The following is a 9,642-nucleotide window of genomic DNA, read 5'->3' as shown; positions in this document are numbered from 1 at the left end:
ACCTACCTACTATAAAAGAGGTGAATAAATGGAGATGGGAAGAGGACTCCTGTTCCTTTGCCCCGCTTTCCTAGCTCTTGGGTGGCTTTTTGGTTTGAATTCTTGGCTCTTAGCGAGGGGAAAAGAGCAAGAAACAAAAAATTCTAACGGTAAAGGGAGGGGAGGGGAGGGGAGGGGGAGGGTGTCTCTGTCTCTTTCAGTCGTTCTCCGTAAAAGACATCCTCGATCCGGCGGTACTTCGCAGAAAAGACAGGAACAGGGGAACGGTCCTCGCCGCAAGGTAAAGTAGACCCAGGGCTGGTTTCCTATTTTATAGGATGGTTTAAACTTTAAAGGATGCAGCTGGGCTGCTGAATGAACGGTGACATAAGAGATGGTGTTTATCCAAACCTTATCAGCCAATATCAATATAAATAAAAGAATTAAATAAATAATAAAATTAGTATTTATCATTTTTGTAAATAAATATGGAAATGCATGAAATATTTAGCATACCGATATTTATTTTAAATGAATACAAGCTGAGTTATAGTCATATCTTTATTTTCTCTATGATATAAGCCATATATTATTCAAATATAATTAGATATGATTATAAAAACTAACATAAATAATATAATCATAAAGGATGAAAATAAAATCCATTATCAAGATTACATATAATGCACCGCAATGGCCTAAGATATAGTCATCATACTTGCATGAAGTTTGATTTGGCCAAAATTTTGAATCACTGATCTGGTAGGATTTATATTAAAACATATTTTAAAAAATAAAATATTTAATATAAAAGTATTTAAATTGCATATATTAAATACTTTTGTTATTCTTTAATCGTAGCATAAATAAAAAGAATCAAGAATTACTACTTTTAAACAAATTATAACAAAACTATATAAATAAGAATATGTTGAAATGAATGATTTTCAAAATATTTTAAATAAAAAATTTTGAAAATATCATAAAGAATAAAATAAATTTTCCATTGCCTCAAATATAGTATGTAATATTAAAAATATTAAAAAAAATATTCAATACAATTGTTAGTCTTCAATTGCAGCATAATAAAAAAGAATCTTGATTTATCTATCTTTGTTGAAATTTTAAGAAAAAAATTATATAAATAAAAATATATTGAAATGATTGATCTTTTGAAATATTTTAATTAAAAAGTTTTTGAAACTATCATGAATACTATATAAAATGGGATCAATCATTTTTAGTTTTTATATCAAAGAGAAAAGGATGAAAAGAATTAATTATGAAAATATAAAATATCAAAACATATATAAAACAATTATATTTTATAATATAAATAAGTATTTAATAAGTATAATAAATCATGACGGTGTGACAACATTGAATGTTTGCTATAGTGGTTGAGTCGTTCTTGAACTCAATCTAGAATTATTTGAACCCAAGACTATTCAATATATTTGGACTGGATAGGACTCGAGGTAGAACTGCGAGTCGACTCGTACTTTGCGCGAGTCATCTCGAGGACGGGCGGACAATTTTTTTTTGGCTGAGTTGTTCCATTAAAGCTTGAGTTGACTCACTGAAGGGACGTTCACTTTAAATACGAGCCGACTGTTCATTTTCCGATCCTCCTTCAAGCCATTTTCCGTTCATGCCCTAGCTCTCTTTCAAGCCATTCCTTCTAAACTTCTCAAAAATACACTCCAAGCCTTCCGTATTTTCACCAAATCTTAGCAAAGATGGGACCTAGGAAGAAACTCGCATTCCGAAGGAAGAGATCTACCGAAATGACTCCAGAGGAAAGAAGATCCATGCGAAGGAAACCCAGCTCGACAGAAGCCCGTAATCCCGATCTCTCCTTCGCCCTCGGCCAAACTCCTAGATCATGTGCCGAGAGAGTCGTAACCACGGGTAGCAGAATCGATTTTGAATTTTTTGAAAGAGAGGGATTTACAATCGGAGAAAAGTTGAAGGCCTTAGGTTGGGGTTACATCTGCTTGTTAGATTTACCCATCTACCCTAACCTAGTTAGAGATTTCTATAGTTCCTTGAAAACAGATAGCAAGACAGGAACTTTAGTTTGCTCTGTTAGAACTATTGTTTGCTCGAGTTCTGAAGATGCTGAATGAAGGACTTACCCTTATAATGCATTCTGATAAAAGTGCAGCACTTAGAGCAATCTTGGAAAAGGATGAAATAGATCCCTTGGAAGACATTACAGCAAACCAACTACCTGTAGAAATGAGGTTTCTCCACAGTATCTTAGGAAAAATTTTGTTCCCAAAGACAGGACGTTTTGAGAGGTTGACTGAGAGAGATATTGTAGTAATACACTTCCGTATTAGTAGGCTTTCAGCTGAACTTGCCAAGGATGATGATGATTTATATGAATGAGGTAGCCATAAAGACCGGATTAAGTCTATCCTATGAAATGACTCTCACTTTACTATTTAGAGTATTCGAAATTGTTATCACTAAGAAGGAGCCGCAAAAATTACTATACCACACTGATGTCTACAATGAAAAATCTTTGCATAGAATGGAGTATAGAAAGGTGAATGAAAAATGGGAATGAAAAAGATTTGGACCACATTCACTGGAGGAAGGAGGACCAAGCCGAGCACAAGCAGAGACTGCATCTAGCTCACCTTCATTTTCTGACCTTTTCTATACCTCACCTTCAGCATCGGCAGGACAGCAGGATGCATCCTCTGTGAGACTAGATGATGATCAGATGAGGAGGATGATCAAGATGATTACAGATGAGGTGGATGCTCGAGTGTCTGATAGGATATCGCTAATTGCGCCGAGACAGTCTAAGTTTGCCAGAGAAATGGCCACTCTTAGAGGAAAATTAGAGCAGGGCATCCAAGGACTTGAGACTGCCCTAGGCGATTTCACTCACCAGACTGGATTCCAAGGCAGTCTGACTAGCTTGGAAAGGATCATCACCAGACTGGAGCGGCAGAGTGCAGCACCATCTTTCCCGCCTTCCCAAACCACTCAACCTACACTAACGGCACCGCACACTAGATCTCGTAGAGCTTCCTTTAGGGGTCATCCTTCTAGAGCTAGTAGTCCTGAAAATATTACTTTAGATGAGGATTAGGACTACTTTTGATATGAAAGTTCATTTTTGACATCTCCTGAATAGATCATTTAGGAGTTTTCTCTGACATTGTAATGCTCATCTTGTATTCACTTTTACATCACAACTGTAATCAAACTTTTGATGAAATGAAATGTTGGTATTTCTCTTTCTCTGCAAATTATATGTATTCCTTTTATTCATGCTTGGTTTGAATGAAAATTACTCCCCTATGGATGGATAACTCTTCTTTTTGCTGATGACAAAAAGGGGGAAGAAGAATTAGTATAAGAATACATTGGTTGAGGGAAAGAAGTATTATGCAATACCAAAGTAAGAATTAAGAGACGAATTAAGTATTGGGATCATGTATTTGTTAAAAATTAAAATTATTATGCTCTGATACATTGGATAAATGGAGCTCTAATGCATTGATTGAATTAAGCTCTGATATATTAAAGCATAAATTTAGTGTGAGAAGCCGTTAATAGTATAAAATGAAAAGCATCAAAGACAAGTAAAACCTCATAGAGAAAAGACTACAAGTATATGATTAAAAGCAACTCATTTATTAAGCATAAGCAAAACAATTGATTGCATATTATAAATGCTTATACAATTCCAAGTGAAAGGGGGAGCCTTAAGTTTTAAAGTTTATTGTTCATACCTTTCAACCTTTGAATAAACTAAATTATCAGAAATTGAATTCAATTTTAATTCTTTTGACTCAATTTTTAGTATGTGTAAATTAATTTGCATATACTAAGTATTTTGTCATCATCAAAAAAGAGAAGATTATTGAGTAATTGTTGTTCCCCTATTTGATTTTGATGAGCCCAAAATACTTGAGTATATTTCATATTATCTTAATGAATTTAAGTAAGTGTTTTAGAGAATATATTATTAAATGGGTTAGAATGCCTTGGAAAATGGTTCAGAGATTTTAAGCTTAGTCTTTACAATGTTTGAAACTATTTTGATCTTTTGCCCTGCACTCGAGTCGACTCCAAAGATTCTCGAGTTGACTATGGCACAAAGATTGCTATCTAGCAAGCCCTCGAGCCGACTCTCAACTTAGGCGAGTCGACTCATGATGGAGAATTTTTGAGTGCAGAGCACAAGTCGAGTCCGCCTGATACCGACCCGACTCGTAGAGCAAAGACAGAGAAGCATTTCCAGAGGCACAGTGTCGAGACGTCTCCAACTGATGCCGAGTCGACTCCTGCAAAAAGATAGAAGATCCGCTTTCAAGCCAACTGATATCGAGTCGACTCCAGCCATGGACGAGTCGACTCCGATAAGAATGACAGAAGAGTGTATTCTGCGGCACTGAGGTCGAGTCGACTCCGAGGAACAAGTCAGAGATCGAGTTTTCAAAACTTCGATGCCAAGTCGACTCCAGCTGTGGATGAGTCGACTCCAATGACAAAAGACAGAAAGTTAGTTTCTGATATACTGAGGCCGAGTCGACACCTGAAGGATGCGAGCTGTCTTCCGCTTTTGGCGAGTTGACTCCAGAATATCGTGAGCCGACTCTGATGAGAAAAGACAGAAAGTCAGTTTTTGATACCCTAAGGCCGAGTTGACACCTGAAGGACGCGAGCCATCTTTCGCTTTTGGCGAGTCAACTCCAGAATGTCGCGAGCCATCTCCGAAAAGAGCGTCTATCTAGTACTTCTAAAGATGCCGTAAGCGAGTCATCTCTCGAAGAACGCAAGTCATCTCCAGTTTCAACCGAGCCATCTCCAAGTCACGCGAGTCGACTCCGATCTCAACGGTCTATTATCAGGTTGCACAGTCATGTTAGAACGGCTCTTTTACCTCTTCCAATGACTGTTTCTCGAAAATTAAAGCTCTGAAAAGTGTTTATAAATAAAGTAGAGACAAGAATACAAAGACCAATTAAGAGGATTTAAAGTTCACAACCACCACAGGAGAGTTTGAGCCTTTCCAAAGAGAAAAGAGGAGTAACTGCGCCTACATCGATTTTAGAAGTATTCCTCACATTCAAAGCTCGATTTATTGATCCTCAACCACTGGTATATTCAAAAGAGGATCCAGAAAAGAAGAAGCCACATCTTCCTTCAGCAAAAATCTGTTTCAAAGCTTCTTCCTTTTTATATTGCTTACATTGTTAAATATGCTTTTTTTTTCTGAAGCTGCAACTCTTAAACATTTAAGCTCTAATTTTGTTACTTGATTCAATCAAGAGATTGAATCAAGGAGATTGAGGTTTGTTGGTGAGCCAGTGAAAACCAATGTTGTAAAGTTGTAGTTGGTGAGCCGGAAAAATCAACTAGGTTGGATTGTGAGCTCGAAAAAATAATCGGATTGGTTCTAGTCGGTGAGTCTGTGAAAACCGACCGAGTTCGTTGTAATCTCGTGAAAACAACAAGTTTGGTTATGAGTTTGTAAAACAACCGACTGTAATCTAAGGAATTATAGTGAACTTACAAGTGAGACTTGGAGAGTGGATGTAAGAGCATAATTGGATCCGAACCACTATAAAATTCGTTATATTTGTATTGTGGTTTCTTGAGTATTTCTTCTCTATTGCTTTCTTTATAGTTTGACTAATCTCTTTAGATTATAATCAAAAAAACTTTCTTAATCACATTAGACAATCTAAAAAGAAACTAAAGTTTTATTTAGTACCCAATTCACTCCCCTCCCCCTCTTGGGTTGTCTACTAGGCAACAGTAAGATAGTTTTGCTCACATGGCTTCAGCTATCTGGAGGTATACACTATTGCCTTTCCATTTTGCATTAGAACACATCCTAGCTCCTTTCTGGAGGCATGACTATAGATAATAAAATCTTACCTTCTAGATGGCAAAGCAAGCATAGAGTTTAATATAAAGTGCCTCTCCATGGTCCTACCTTGAACATGCAGCCTAACCCTAACGGGAAGTTTATCCACCTAGAGGAGTTTGAGAGGGTGGTGGCCTCGGTGCACTCTCGAATTCTACCTTTATGATCCTTCTTTCCAACCTTAAAGATTGCCCATCTTCAGTCCTTGGCTGCCCCATTTGTTGCATTTACTGTAAAGTCTAATCAACTAGTCCGGGTTTGCACTAAGTCAGCTACTCAACCTTGATTTCCCAGAATGCTACTAGCCCCTTGATTGTTGCCTAGGGTATTGAAGGCCTATCAGTGAATAGAGTTGGCTGCTTGAATTTTAGACTACTTAGGCAATAGGGTGTGAACTATCCAAGAGGCATCAGTAATTTAGGAGGTGCAACCAGTCTGAAGGGTACCAAGAGTATGGCGAGTGTTAGCTACACAGGAACTCTCTGCAATATCAGTCAACTTTTAGGTTCGAGGTTGGGCCATCCCAACCTATATGCATAAGAAAAGATTAGGTTTGACATTATAAATGAATTAAACAATCTTTTAGTACTAGGAGTTTTTTTTATTCGAAGGCATCCTATCATACCCTAAATTCTACCCCATTCTATACTAACTAATCAAAGCACTAAGTATCCGAAATTTAGGTTCTGGTACCATTTTATCTGTCATGCCCTAAAACAAAGGCCCGTGTCAAGCACATGGCAGACAACCGCACATCCATAGCATATAATCCCCACAAGACATGCACAGTCTGCTCTTTATATCTATAATATTTTAATAACTAAGGCAATGGTATTAATATATCAATAATACCTCTAGCATAATAATTCAAGATAAATATGTTGATAGTCTGGTAGTGGTGTAGTGCTGGCTATGATGAGGATGTAGCATTGGGCTTCAGTAGATATTCTAAGTTATCGCTACTCTTAGGATAAAGACTAAGGTAAAGATAAAGATAATTTAATTAGATTAATTATTGAAGGGTCCTTTACATAGAACGATTCTACTTATCTATATTAAAACATAACAACTATCCTCAAACACAATAACTGCCCGCTCGGATAGTTGCTTCCTACATATACTAGTTCTAGTAACTGCTGCCAACCATCTTCTCACTATGCATGCATACAAACATGATCATTATGCAACTACCAAATCGATAGTCATGCCTTATTAGCCTTTAATTTATCCCGATGTAGCTTCTGTTTCTTGTCTTCCATTATCCAACCTATAATATAGTTCTCTTTCTGGAAAATCTAAAACTAGGATGGTCACCTCGATCATCTATCGGCTATCTTTTATAACCAAAACTTGATCTTTTGGCCTACTTATCCGTATTATGGCCGAATTCTATCTATTTGGCCTATATCTCTATCCTTGTATAATTTTCATGGCTAAATTCTATCCAATCTTAGCAAAAGTCGCATGATTCTCACTTGTTTTAATCAATCAAACTTAATCCATGTGGCACTTGCTTTTGACTGCCAGTTATATTGCTGAGATATGATGTAAACAATATTACACAAATTATACAATATAGTTATATAATATAATATAATATTATACATATAAGGTAATCTCTATAACATGTGTGCTACTATGTAGAAGTTTTAGTTAAAGTTTTAATAACTATAATATATTTATATTTTGTGATCAAATATTTTTAAATTTAGCTTTTGCATCGTTTAAATGCAATATTCTAAATCCATCAACTCAGCACAAGCCCTTTGGATGATAGAGTTATGGGTCGATTTGGGGCTACTGCAGCCTAATCGCTCTATCATTCTTTCTCCTTTGGTGGCTCTCTTCCTCCTTAAGCACCCTTTTTTTGCTCATTGATCTATTGAAGATGAGCATCTGATGGCAATCACTAGACAGTGGCAATCAGTAATGACTTCTTGGTGATGTCCATTGTTAATGATTGTTTAAAGAAAGCCTAGGCTTCTTTGATTTAGGGTTGAATATTAGGATTAAGATTGGAGTTCATTCTTTTAAGTGAATGTAAAAGGTTGTAGAGTAAGAAGCGGAATTGCCCCTTTCATCACTTGTCTCTCCACCGTTAGTCTACATGCTAATCTATGATTGTAGAGCTTGGAGTAGTCTACATGATAATCTATGATTGTAGAGCTTGGACTCCATCGGCATCGATCCTTGTGATACATTGAAACACACTGACGTTGATAATGATATAGTTTCTTCTTCTCAAAAAATAATAAAATAGTTTGTTAAAATAGTTTTATTTCCACTCAGGCATCAAAATAACCTAGCAAGGTAGGTATTTTGGGCCTATACTATGGCAATTAGACTTGTAACATCTTTTAAAATTTCTTAACATGAAGTTCTTCCTCACCCTCTTTTTGGCAAGCAAAGATTGCTACTTTAGTTGCAGCTTGGCAATCATCAACGGCTTTCTCTTGTTCATATAGCACAACTTTATCATGCTTGCATAAGTTTTCATAATTTATTTAAGTTAATAAAAAGAATGGAATTTATAAATCAGATGTGATCACCTTTCATAGTATCTATTGGAAACCGGCAAGATCCAATAAATGAATAATCTGCTCTTCACCAAAGTGCCCACATGACTCTGTTGACCAAGAACAACTGGACTATTTTCGAGCAATGGCCACTGGTGCTTGATGGTGAACCAAGAGTTCGAGCAATCTAGGGAAGTGCGGTTGATGAGAAAAGGGAAGCAAAATAGGATGGTTCTAATCAAGGTTCTAAGCTTGTATGCTGATATACTATTAGCTTATAAGGAGGATCAATGAGAAACATGGTCCACCGAGTGACTACAGATTATACCTCAATAGACTCAAATTTTCTCTACTTGAACTCACCATCAAAAAGAAAACTTCTAAAATATTAATTTTGCTACAAGTCGCTGCACCGCACCCTAGTCCAGACATTAAGTTTTTTCTTCGCTTGCACCTTGACATGTTAAGATGTTGCATGCAAATCTCCAACACATTAAGTTTGTCCAACTTCATCAAGGGCTATATAAATTATTTTTCAAAAGATATATTATGTGAAAAATTACAAAGCATAACCAGCTTCATCCTAAAAGAGTTTGACATCATGAAATTAACCTCTAGGGTCTAAACCCTACTTTTGTATGTTGACGAAATTAAAGCCTCCTTGAGTTTTTGGCTGATATGCAAATAAGCCAAATTACGAAAGCTACCAGCCCTAGAGTGTTGCCCAAGGTGACAAGCCAAGAGGGGGGGGGATGAATTGGTTTTTCTAAATTTTTGCTATCTTACTTTAGTCAATTGATAAGTGAGTGAAATTAAACTAATACACAATACAAACACACAAGAAGTATAGTGGTTCGATGCTATCCTAAGCACCTACGTCCACTCCCCAAGCGACCCCTTGGAAATTCACTATAATCCCACGGATTACAGTTGGATTGTTTTCCGGGCTCATAATCCAAAAACCTTTACACTTTGGTTTTTCGGGATCACTAAGAACCTATGTTGGTTTTACGGGCTCACCAACGAACCTTCACAATTGGTTTTACGGGTTCACCAATAAACCTACACCGTTGGTTTTGCGGGCTCACCAACAAACCTTTACAAGGTGATTAACAAAAGAAAGAAGAAAGTTGAAGCTCCTAGATGAGCAAATATAACAATTATAAGCTACAAAGAAGAGTTTAGAATATAGTTATCGCTTGATGAAACTTCTCTCTTCTTTATCAAGAATGCTTTACTCTTCAAGGG

Source organism: Phoenix dactylifera, unplaced genomic scaffold (assembly GCF_009389715.1).
Source record: "Phoenix dactylifera cultivar Barhee BC4 unplaced genomic scaffold, palm_55x_up_171113_PBpolish2nd_filt_p 000448F, whole genome shotgun sequence".
NCBI classification, from domain to species: Eukaryota; Viridiplantae; Streptophyta; class Magnoliopsida; order Arecales; family Arecaceae; genus Phoenix; species Phoenix dactylifera.
Note: the sequence above shows the minus strand (reverse complement) of the source record.